This window comes from Tupaia chinensis, unplaced genomic scaffold (genome assembly GCF_000334495.1).
Source record: "Tupaia chinensis unplaced genomic scaffold, TupChi_1.0 Scaffold000058_1, whole genome shotgun sequence".
Lineage (NCBI taxonomy): Eukaryota > Metazoa > Chordata > Mammalia > Scandentia > Tupaiidae > Tupaia > Tupaia belangeri.
Window position 1 is genome coordinate 47178 of NW_006159516.1, and position 12919 is coordinate 60096.

Here is a 12919-nt window from a genome sequence, read left to right on the forward strand (position 1 = left end):
GCTGCCATGGACAATTGTGATTTTTTGAGTGGGCATAAGTTTTCAACTCATTTGAGTAAATACCCACAAGCACAATTATTTGGTCATATGATATGATTATGTCTAGTTATATAAGAAACTACAAAACAAAATCAGTCTGTCATTTTGTTCCATGTCCAGTATTTTATATTCTCGGTATTTGATTCTAGTCACTACAATATGTACATTACAGTATTTCAATACTGTTTTGATTGAATTGCTGGATGACATGATGTTGAGAATTTTTTTCATATGGCCCTTTGGTATTCATTTAATCTTATTTGATGAGGTATCTCTTCACATCTTTTGGCCACTTTTAAAAAATAAAGTTGTTTTCAGGACCAGCAGTTGGCATAATGGCTATGTCGTTGGACTCTCATGTAGTCAACCATGGTTCGAGTCCCGTACCTGTTGACAAAAACTCATGCCCGGCATGTGTGCGTGCCGAGGATCCTGAAAGAGGAGAATGGAGGAAAACGGATTGCGGCATGGCCATCCCCCTGGGGTGTGATTTCTTGCTTTCGGTCTCTCTCTGTCTTTCTGGTGAGTGCATGCGCCCTAAAGCAAAAACAAAAAAAACAAAAAAAACAAAAAAAAAAAAACAAACAAACAAAACGCTTCTGGGGGGTAAGGGAGGCAGAGTTGTTTTCTCATTATTGAGTTTTAAGAGTTTTTTTTTTTTAACATATTTCGATGACAGATCCTTCATCACATATATGTTTTGTAGATATTTTCTCCAGTATGACACATGCTCTTTTATTCAAGAAAAGTCTTCTACATAGCAGTTTTTCATTTTAAATGCAACTTGTCAATTTTCTCCTTCATAGATCATAATGCTATATCCAAAAAGTCATTGCCAAACCAAAGTTATCTACATTTTCTCCTACATAATCTTAAAGAACTTTATATTTTTGAGTTTTGCATTAAGGTCTATGATCCAGTTTGAGTTATTTTTGAAAAATAAGTATAAGGTCTGTGTTAAGGTTTTTTTTTTTTTTTGGTTTATTTGGTTGGTTATTTGTTTGTTTGCTTTTTACATATGAACATCTAACTGTTCTAGCATTAGCACCATTGTCGAAATAACTATCCTTTCTCTATTAAATTACTTTTGCTCCTGTATCAAAGATCAGTTGATAATATTTGTGGGAGGTCTATCTCTGTGCCTTTTATTCTCCTCCATTAATAGAAGTGTCTGCTCTTTCTCTAGTAGTATACTGTCTTATTTACTGTAACTTCATAGTATTCTTAATTAAAAAGTATATTACCTATGTAATTTTCAATAGCTTAATAGAATCTTTAACTTAGATAGTATTTAATTATTTTTCCTAGCATTTCTTTTTACTTTTTTTAGTTGCCAACAGACACACGTGCTTACTAGAGACAGAGAGGGAGAGAGAAAGTACCCCTCTATAGGGTATGGTCATATTACAATCCCTTCTTCTCTTTTTCTCCATCCTATTAGGATTTTGGACACTCATGCACTTGGCATGCTTTTCAAGCTATCAGTGCTGGGTCTTAAACTGTAGTCAACCATGTGGGATCCAGCTTCCTTAACCACTAAGTCACAGGGTTGACCCTTTCCTTGGATTTCTATGGTGCTGTGTATCTATATTCTTTCTATATCTGTATACTCTTCTTCAAATATTTTTTTAGATACAAACCAACTTGTTTGTGTTTTGCTTATCTATTTAATTTTAAGGTTTTTGCCATAGGTCACATGTGCTCATCAGAGAGAAAGTGAGAAGTTACCCCCCTACAGAGAGATGACCACTTCTTTTCCATTTTTCTCTCAGGATTTTGGCCATGCATGCACATGCAACTGGCATGACAGTCAAGTCATTGTATCCAGGACTCAAACACTGTAGCGGGCCATGTAGGAGTTCAGCACCTCAACCACAATGCCAACTACTGACCCCCAAACTTATTTTATTTAGCACTATTGTAAATGTTAATTTCTTATATATATTTAATTTTATTTATTATTTTCTAATTTGATGAGAGAAGGAGAAGAGAAACATAGAAAGAGAGAGTGTGTGCAAGCTGCCAGGTCCAAGACTTGAACTGTGGTCGACCATGTGGGAGTCTAGCACCTTAACCACCACACCACCTGCCGGCCTCAATGTTAATTTTTTAGTTTAAAATTTCAGTTGTTCCTTGTTGTATATAGGAAAGCAATTGACTTTTGGTATCATCCTTGTATCCTGGAACTTACTAATTCACTCACTAGTTTCAGATGGAATTTTTTCTTATCTTTTCTTTATTTTTAATACAAACAAACTTGTCACTGAAAAAATACAGATATGTTATTTCTTTTATATCAATTTATTCCATTTATTTTGTCTTCTAGTCTCTGAAATAGTTAGGGTTTCAAGCACAATGTTGAATATGAATGGAAAAAGAAGATATCCTAATCTTTTTCAATCTTATGGAGAAAATGCAGTTTTTCACTATTGGACATGTTAGTATAGGATTTTCGAAGTTTTCCTTTATCAAGTTGAGAAGTCTCCTTTTCTATTGTTTGTAATTGCCAGAGGGCATATGCCTTCATGAAAAAGAGTTGCAGGAAAGAGGGAGATGGCATACCTGCACACACCTTGGGATATAGTCATACTGTAATCCTTTTTTTTCAGTTCTCCATTCGGTTGGGGATTTGGGGAATGCACACACACATGCCCAGCATGGTGTTTTTGTTGTTGGGGGTAGTTTTTTTCTTTAAGCCACTGGGTCTGGGATTTAAACTATGGTGGGCCATGTGAGATCTGTCTTCCTTAACTACAGGCCATGAGGCTGGCCTGAGAAGGTTCCCCTTTATTCCTTGTTGATGGAGGTTTTTTTTTTTCTCATGGATCATGATAAATGTTGTCAAATACTCTTTCTGTGTAAATTGACATATTTTTTAGTCTATTGTGATAAACTGTGTTGTTGAGTTTTGGGAGTTTAAACACCTGATGGAACTCTCATGTGCTCTTAGCATATAATTCCTTTCATAGATTCTTGGATTTTACTACTTAATATTGTCAGTATAATTATTTTATTTAATAATTTAATAATTATAGGGCCAGCAAATGGTGTAATGGTTACGAAGCTGGACTCCCATGTAGATGACCACAATCGAGTCCCGGACTCGGCAGCTTAAAACTCATGACAGATTTGTGTGCGAGCTTGCCCAAAATCCAAAGACAGGAATGGAGGAGAGGGGATTGCAGCATGGCCATCCCCTCTGGGGAGGTGATTTCTCGCTTTCTGTCTCTCTGTCTCTCTCTGTCTCTATGGCAAGTGCATGCACCCTGTAGCAAAAATCTCTCAAAATGAATAAATAATAATTTAATAATTATGTTATTAGTTTATATAAATACTAATATGTATATTAATTATTTAATGGTCGATATTCACTAATATCATTAATGATTATTAATAATTTAGCTAAATTATTATTATTGAGATTTTTCTATCTATGTTCATGAGAAATTTTGGTCTATAGTTTTTCTTTTAATATTATTACATGATTTTGTTATTAGGGCAATGCTGGCTTCACAGAATGAGTTATTATAAAAAGTGTTTCCTTTGCCATTTATTTTCTGGAAGACATTAGTGAGAATTTGTATAATTTCTCCTTAAATTTGGTAGAATTTTATCTTGAAGTTTTGTGTTTTCTATTTTTAAAGGCAATTACTATTCATTACATTTTATTAACAACTTTAAGCTTTTTAAATTATCTATTTATTCTTGCACACTTTGGTAAATTGCATCTTTCAAGAAATTTGTTTATTTTATCTAAGTCATTATCATGTTAGTGAACATAAAGTTATTACAGTGTTCCTGTATTATACTTTATTAGCCACGTGATCTGTTATAATTTGTCCTTTTTTTTTCTGATATTAGTAATTTTTTAAAAGTTTTTTTAAGAATTATTTACTTAATTTTCATTATTTTTTAAATTGCTAATGGGCACCTACACACGTATGTGAGAAAGAAAGAGAAAATGAGGAAACAAGTGACCAGGTCCAGGACTCGATTTGAAGTCAACAGTGTAAACTGCTTAGCACAGTGGTTAGGATCTAAAAAGCAATGGATATTAGCTCTGTGATTACTACAATTATGATGTCAATCACCTTATATTCCCTTCCTAATTCTTCCCGCAGCTTACAAGAAAGACACTGCTGCCCACTTTTTATAGATGGGTAATAATTAAGCCCAAGACCATAAATCTTAAAAATGGCCAAGTCAGAAGTCAAACTAGATCTGTCCAGATTTGTCTTCTCAACTACTCAAATACTGAAGTGTCTGTAGGGCTCTCTACAGCCCGACAGGCTCACTGGCACTTGCATTCGTCTTCCCACATACTGCATTGGGTGTGACAAACTGAGGATCCCATTCAGGTTTGGTGAATAAGAGAATGAATGAATGGACATATGGGTGCTTAAATCTAGCAAAGGCTGAACATGCATTTCTAGGTCCACTATTGTACCTATCATAGCACCTTACACAATGCATTTCAAAGGATATACATGGTATTTAAATCTGAACTGAGAGAAATAAATTGAGAACTTACTTGCATACTTGCATGCTAAAAATAAAGAGTGTTTCCCATCAAAAGATAAAATTCATCCATTCAACAGATATTTATGGAACACCTATTTTGGGACAGGCTCACTACCAGGTAACAGGGATACAAGGGAAAAACAGAAAGAAGCTGTCTCAGCAATTGAGATGTAATTCAGATACAGAACAAGTATGCCACTGCAAGCAACATGAAAAGAGTAACAAAATGCAGAACACAATAGAAAATATAGTGATGGTACCTCATTGATCTTACAAGGGGATAGCATAGTTTTCCTTGAGGAAATAACATGTTAGCTCAGATCAGAAGGAAAATAAGGTAAAGGATAATAATCATTCTAAGCAGATGAGATGACAAGTATAAAGGAGCTGAGAACACTGAATGAATTCAGGGGTAAAAAAACCTGTGGATGAAGAAACAGAGAACAAGGCAAGGGGGGTGGCAGGAGGCTAGAGAAGTGACAGAGACAGAACACTACAGGGCCTTGTATGTTAAGTACAAAGAGAAGTCATTCCGGAACCAACAGTTATCATAATGGCTATGTTGCTGAACTCCCATGTAGCCGACCACGGTTCGAGTCCCGGACCCAGTGGCTTAAACTCATGCCAGGCGCGTGTGTGTGCATGCCCAAGATCCCAAGAGGAGAATAGAGGAGAAGGTATTGCGGCGTGACCATCCCCCCCGGGGGGGGTGATTTCTCCCTTTCTATTTCTCTGTCTCTCTGTCTTTCTGGCAAGCACACACGCCCTATAGCAAAAACTTCTCAAAAAATAAAAAAAGAGAGAAGTCATTCAAAGGTTTGAGGAAAGGGTATAGCCTTACGCAATGACCACAGTTAGAAGACTACCTGGGTGTGGACTGGGTTGGGAAGAAGCAAGGGTCAAGGTAAAGAGAGGAGTCAGGAGACTTCTTGAAGCTATCTGAGAACAGGTATTATGGGAGAATTGCAGTAATGACTGCATAAAAGGAATCTAGACAGAATGGTAATTCATTAGAGAAAAAAAAACTGGTAGGAATTGGTTAGGATTCAGCACAGATTAAAAATAGGGAAAAGCATAAAAAAATTACTCATAAGAGGCATAAAAGAATAACTTTGCAGTAAAGAAACCTGACAAACACCACCTCAGTCAAGTGATCAAGGTTAGTGCCATCAGCAGTAAATCAGATGGAGAGTAGGTACCCTTAATATGACATAAAGAGAATGGCACTTTACTTCTGTGGTCTTCCTTTCCCATAACCCAAAGTCAAGATAAAAAAGGAAAATCTGAGAAACTGTCAATCTTAAGAAGATAGGACAACTAGATACAACATGCATCCTTGATGGGATCCTGGAAAAGGAAACCACACTGTGGGGAAGTAGGAAATTTAAACAAAGTGTAGAGTTCAGTTTATAATCACATTATCAATATTGATTCACTGGCTGCGACAAAGAGACAATTGGTAATGTCAACAGGAGAAACTGGGTGAGGGTACACAGGAAACTCTCTGCAATATTCTTCCAATTGTTGCATAAAACTGTCTCAAATTGCAACTTTATTTTAAAACTGACCCCTGAGGATTTGACTTTAGTTACCTGGAAGGCTGGACACCTTTTATTGAGACAGGGGAGGAAGACTAGCAGCCCTATTTCAGACTGCAAAGCATTAACAGACCACCAAATCCTCCAGCAAGGACAGCTGGTGTACAACTCAACAGAGAGTTCTAAGCCCAAGAGATGCATACTCAGCAAACTGGAACTATGGTAGTAGATAGAATCAGTAGAGTAGAAATGGATTATCAAGAAGAAAAAGGCCTGAACTCATAGAAACAGAACAGCCAAGGGCTGCCAGGGACTAGACAATGGGGGTATGGGCAACTGTTGGTCAGAGAGTAACAAATTTTTCAGTTCTAAGATGACTAAATTCTGGGAACCAAATGTACAACACGGTTCTACAGTTAACTATACTGCACTGAAATTTGCTAAGGAAAGAGATCTTAAGTGTCTTCATCCTGTCCCCACATGTACATAGCAACTACGTGTGAAAAATGTATTAAATGTGCTAATCACTGTACAAGGTACATGTATATCAAATCATCGGATTGTACACCTTGAATATATACAAATTTTATTTGCTTATTATGTCTGGATAAAGCTGGGAAAAGAAAAAAAAAAAAAAAACAGTGTATTAATGCATTGCCTAAATCACTGCACCACCTTCTGGCACCTCTGATACTAGTAATTTGTGTTTTCAATTTTTTTTAGGCTAGCTAAAACACTATTAACTGTGTTAATATTTTAAATGAACCAGGTTTTGGTTTCACTGATGTGCTCTTTTGCTTTCTGGTTTCAGTGTCATTGATTTTTGCTTAAGAAAAAATTATTTCATTTTCTTCTGTTTGCTTTAGGCCTAAATTGTTTTTCATTCTCTACTTTCTCAAAACAGAAGCTTAGATTGTTGATGCTTCTATTTTTCTATAATATGTAGTTAATGTAAGAACTTTTCCTAGCACTGCTTTTGCAGTATATCACAAATTTTGATCAGTTCTATTTTCATTTAGTTGAAAATGTGTCTTAAATTCCCTTTGGACCTTTTCTTACATGCATTTATTTTTAGAAAGATGTGTTATTTAACTTAGTTGGGAGATAGTTCAGTTATCTTTTATTATTAATTGTGTATTGATTCTATTATTATCTGAGAAAATATCTTGTAGGATTTCTATTCTTTTAAATTTGTTAATGTGTGTTTTACGGCTCAAAATGCAGTCTATCTTGGCGAATATATCAAGGAATTTTCAGAATAATGTGTATTCTGTTGTCATTGAATAAATTGTTTTGTAAATATTGATTATGTCAAGTTGATTGATGGTACTGTTAAGTCAACTATACCCTGTTTGGTTTTCTGTTGACTGGATATTTCTCTTGGTTGGATATTACTATCAGTCAGTTTCTGATTTAGTGTGTTAACATCTCCAAATATAGTAGTTTTTTTTTGTCTATTTCTTCATGCAACTCTATCATTTTTTGCATTATGTGTTTTATGACCTGTTTTGGGGTAATTTCACACTAAGGATTTTTATATCTTCTTGGATATTTGACATCTTTATCAGCTTGTAGCACATAAATACTATGGACTATTGCTCAGCCATAAGAAACAATGAGATCTTATATAGAGTTTTTAGGGTTAAGTGAAGTGAGTCAGGCTTTGAAAGACACACATTGTATATCCCTAACCTGATTTGTAACAAGTATCTGCACTCTATGGCATAGTTTGAAAGCTCTAATGATGTGATGGTGGGAAGGATGGGTGTTTATGTCAGAAACTGTAAGGGGGGGAAGTAGTTGGTAAGGTGGGAATGAATGATGGGTATGAGGAACAAGGGGAGGAAACATATGACAGACCAAAAATGTAAAAAGAATAAATAAATAATAAAATTTACCAAATGTATTCACATCCTATCTTAAAATAAAAAAAAGTTTCAGTCAAAGAATCTTTGTTTAATATACACTCATTTACCTCTTCTTTATGGTAAATAATACTGGGCTTTGCTTGATTAAGTTAGTTGACAAAGTCTCTGGATAATTTTCAGGTGCCAAAGATGATTTGCCCTTGACAGTTCTGAGTAGAAAAAAAAACTGGTAGGAATTGGTTAGGATTCAGCACAGATTAAAAATAGGGAAAAGCATAAAAAAATTACTCATAAGAGGCATAAAAGAATAACTTTGCAGTAAAGAAACCTGACAAACACCACCTCAGTCAAGTGATCAAGGTTAGTGCCATCAGCAGTAAATCAGATGGAGAGTAGGTACCCTTAATATGACATAAAGAGAATGGCACTTTACTTCTGTGGTCTTCCTTTCCCATAACCCAAAGTCAAGATAAAAAAGGAAAATCTGAGAAACTGTCAATCTTAAGAAGATAGGACAACTAGATACAACATGCATCCTTGATGGGATCCTGGAAAAGGAAACCACACTGTGGGGAAGTAGGAAATTTAAACAAAGTGTAGAGTTCAGTTTATAATCACATTATCAATATTGATTCACTGGCTGCGACAAAGAGACAATTGGTAATGTCAACAGGAGAAACTGGGTGAGGGTACACAGGAAACTCTCTGCAATATTCTTCCAATTGTTGCATAAAACTGTCTCAAATTGCAACTTTATTTTAAAACTGACCCCTGAGGATTTGACTTTAGTTACCTGGAAGGCTGGACACCTTTTATTGAGACAGGGGAGGAAGACTAGCAGCCCTATTTCAGACTGCAAAGCATTAACAGACCACCAAATCCTCCAGCAAGGACAGCTGGTGTACAACTCAACAGAGAGTTCTAAGCCCAAGAGATGCATACTCAGCAAACTGGAACTATGGTAGTAGATAGAATCAGTAGAGTAGAAATGGATTATCAAGAAGAAAAAGGCCTGAACTCATAGAAACAGAACAGCCAAGGGCTGCCAGGGACTAGACAATGGGGGTATGGGCAACTGTTGGTCAGAGAGTAACAAATTTTTCAGTTCTAAGATGACTAAATTCTGGGAACCAAATGTACAACACGGTTCTACAGTTAACTATACTGCACTGAAATTTGCTAAGGAAAGAGATCTTAAGTGTCTTCATCCTGTCCCCACATGTACATAGCAACTACGTGTGAAAAATGTATTAAATGTGCTAATCACTGTACAAGGTACATGTATATCAAATCATCGGATTGTACACCTTGAATATATACAAATTTTATTTGCTTATTATGTCTGGATAAAGCTGGGAAAAGAAAAAAAAAAAAAAACAGTGTATTAATGCATTGCCTAAATCACTGCACCACCTTCTGGCACCTCTGATACTAGTAATTTGTGTTTTCAATTTTTTTTAGGCTAGCTAAAACACTATTAACTGTGTTAATATTTTAAATGAACCAGGTTTTGGTTTCACTGATGTGCTCTTTTGCTTTCTGGTTTCAGTGTCATTGATTTTTGCTTAAGAAAAAATTATTTCATTTTCTTCTGTTTGCTTTAGGCCTAAATTGTTTTTCATTCTCTACTTTCTCAAAACAGAAGCTTAGATTGTTGATGCTTCTATTTTTCTATAATATGTAGTTAATGTAAGAACTTTTCCTAGCACTGCTTTTGCAGTATATCACAAATTTTGATCAGTTCTATTTTCATTTAGTTGAAAATGTGTCTTAAATTCCCTTTGGACCTTTTCTTACATGCATTTATTTTTAGAAAGATGTGTTATTTAACTTAGTTGGGAGATAGTTCAGTTATCTTTTATTATTAATTGTGTATTGATTCTATTATTATCTGAGAAAATATCTTGTAGGATTTCTATTCTTTTAAATTTGTTAATGTGTGTTTTACGGCTCAAAATGCAGTCTATCTTGGCGAATATATCAAGGAATTTTCAGAATAATGTGTATTCTGTTGTCATTGAATAAATTGTTTTGTAAATATTGATTATGTCAAGTTGATTGATGGTACTGTTAAGTCAACTATACCCTGTTTGGTTTTCTGTTGACTGGATATTTCTCTTGGTTGGATATTACTATCAGTCAGTTTCTGATTTAGTGTGTTAACATCTCCAAATATAGTAGTTTTTTTTTGTCTATTTCTTCATGCAACTCTATCATTTTTTGCATTATGTGTTTTATGACCTGTTTTGGGGTAATTTCACACTAAGGATTTTTATATCTTCTTGGATATTTGACATCTTTATCAGCTTGTAGCACATAAATACTATGGACTATTGCTCAGCCATAAGAAACAATGAGATCTTATATAGAGTTTTTAGGGTTAAGTGAAGTGAGTCAGGCTTTGAAAGACACACATTGTATATCCCTAACCTGATTTGTAACAAGTATCTGCACTCTATGGCATAGTTTGAAAGCTCTAATGATGTGATGGTGGGAAGGATGGGTGTTTATGTCAGAAACTGTAAGGGGGGGAAGTAGTTGGTAAGGTGGGAATGAATGATGGGTATGAGGAACAAGGGGAGGAAACATATGACAGACCAAAAATGTAAAAAGAATAAATAAATAATAAAATTTACCAAATGTATTCACATCCTATCTTAAAATAAAAAAAAGTTTCAGTCAAAGAATCTTTGTTTAATATACACTCATTTACCTCTTCTTTATGGTAAATAATACTGGGCTTTGCTTGATTAAGTTAGTTGACAAAGTCTCTGGATAATTTTCAGGTGCCAAAGATGATTTGCCCTTGACAGTTCTGAGTAGAGTCAAAGCATCTCAAATGATGACAATGACTCTTATCTCATACTTGACAATTCACAGGACCATCTCCTATCAGGCAGTAGTTTTGATCAATGACATGACACAAAACACCTTCATTTTTAAAAAAGAAAAGAAGGAAAATAAAGGGTACTAGCAGATAGTGAAATGATTATGTCACTGGACTCCCATGTAGTTGACTGTGTTTTGAGACTCGGAACCATGACTTAAAACTCAGGTTACATGTGCGTGCATTCCCAAAATCCTAAGAGGAGAATGAAGGAGAAGAAATTGAGACATGGCCATCCCTGCCAGGGAGTGATTTCTCAATTTCTGTCTCTCTGTCTCTCTGGGGACTGCGCACACCCTATAACAAAAAATCTCTCCTATAAAGAAAAAGAAAAAAAAAGAAAATAATTCTTATTCAATATATAAAAACCTTCAGTGCATGTTTTCTTATACATATTGTTTTATACAGTTTAAGGACATCTGTAAAATAACTTTCTAGAAAGAGGAATGTAAGCTTACAGTATGAATGCACTTATAATTTTGAATATTACAACTTCTAAAACCTATAGAAGTTGTAATATTTTTCACTCCCCCCATTATTAACATAATGTTATTAAGTGTTTTGATATTGCTAGTCTTGAATATAAAAAAGCATTTAGATATAAATTAAAAATCTATTAGCTTAAAAAGTACCAAAGTAAAAATAAATACATTTACCGCATTAAAGGCATTAACATAATAACATTGTGATTTGACATTGACCTTTTTGAGAGATTTTCCTTGTATGTTTGTCACAGAAGGACAAATATATAAAATAATGTGGCAAAAATATATTAAAAGCCTTAAAAATATGACTTGGAGTAGGCCATTGTGGAGCGGTTAGGCACTGAACAGAGGAAGCCACATTCCTCATGGCAGAGTAGGACTGGGGTTGGAGTTGTGGTCCCGTCAGCTTTATGATGGGTACATACTCATGTCCTCAGGATCCTGATGAGATGGGAAATTGGAAGAAAAAGGATTATGGCATGCCAAGGTCCCAAGGGGGTGTTCTCTCTCTATGTGTGTCTCTCATGACTGTACATACATCTTCAAGCATTAAAAGTCTGCATAACTTGGGACCAGCAGTTAGTGTAATGGCTATGTTGCTGGACTCCCATGTAGTTGACCACAGTTCGAGTCCTGGACCCGGTGGCTTAAAACTCACGCCGGGCACGTGTGCATGTGTGCCAAAGAGCCCGAGAGGAGAATGGAGGAGAAGGGATTGTGGCGTGGCCATTCCCCATGGGGGAGTGATTTCTCGCTTTCTGTCTCTCTGTCTCTCTCTGTCTGGTGAGCGCACGTGCCCTATAGTGAAAGAAAACTCTCAAAAAAGAAAAAAAAAGTCTACATAACTTATAAGTAGATAAATATACCATTGGAAATTTATAGTAAACATAAATGCATTATGTAAAAGGAAGAGGGGCAAAGGACAAGCAGAAAGCTATCATCTAAAATTGTATCACAAAAGAAAATATTCTCTTAATTAGACAAATTTTATATACTCTTTTAAAATCAGTAAGTTTCATCCTCATTTTTTGAGATAGTCAAATTCGGTATTATTTAAGCAAATAAAAATGGATCTGTCCATTTTCACATACAACAGGAGATGAAAAGGCCAATTTTCAAAAGAAAGAGCAGCAAATGCAAGGGCTTCGCATCTATCATAAAATCAAATGAAAATGTAGCATTTTTTCCCACAAACAAAATGTACATCTCAGAAGTTGAAATTCTGAAATTCACATACAGTACATTCTCCAGAAAAGCGGCATTAAACAAGACAGAGAGAGACAGAGAGACAGAAAGCGAGAAATCACCCCGAGGGAGAATGGCCATGCCACAATACCCTCTCCTCCATTGTCCTCTTGGGATCTTGGACATGTACACACATGCACCCAGCATGAGTTGAAGCCACTGGGTCCGGGACTTGAACTGCAGTCCACTACATGGGACGGCAACGACATAGCCATTACGCCAACTGCTGGTCCCCCAACCTGTTTGTTTTTAAGATAGTATTGGGAACCAGCAGTTAGCGTAATGGCTATGTCGCTGGACTCCCACGTAGTTGACCACAGTTCGAGTCCTGGACCC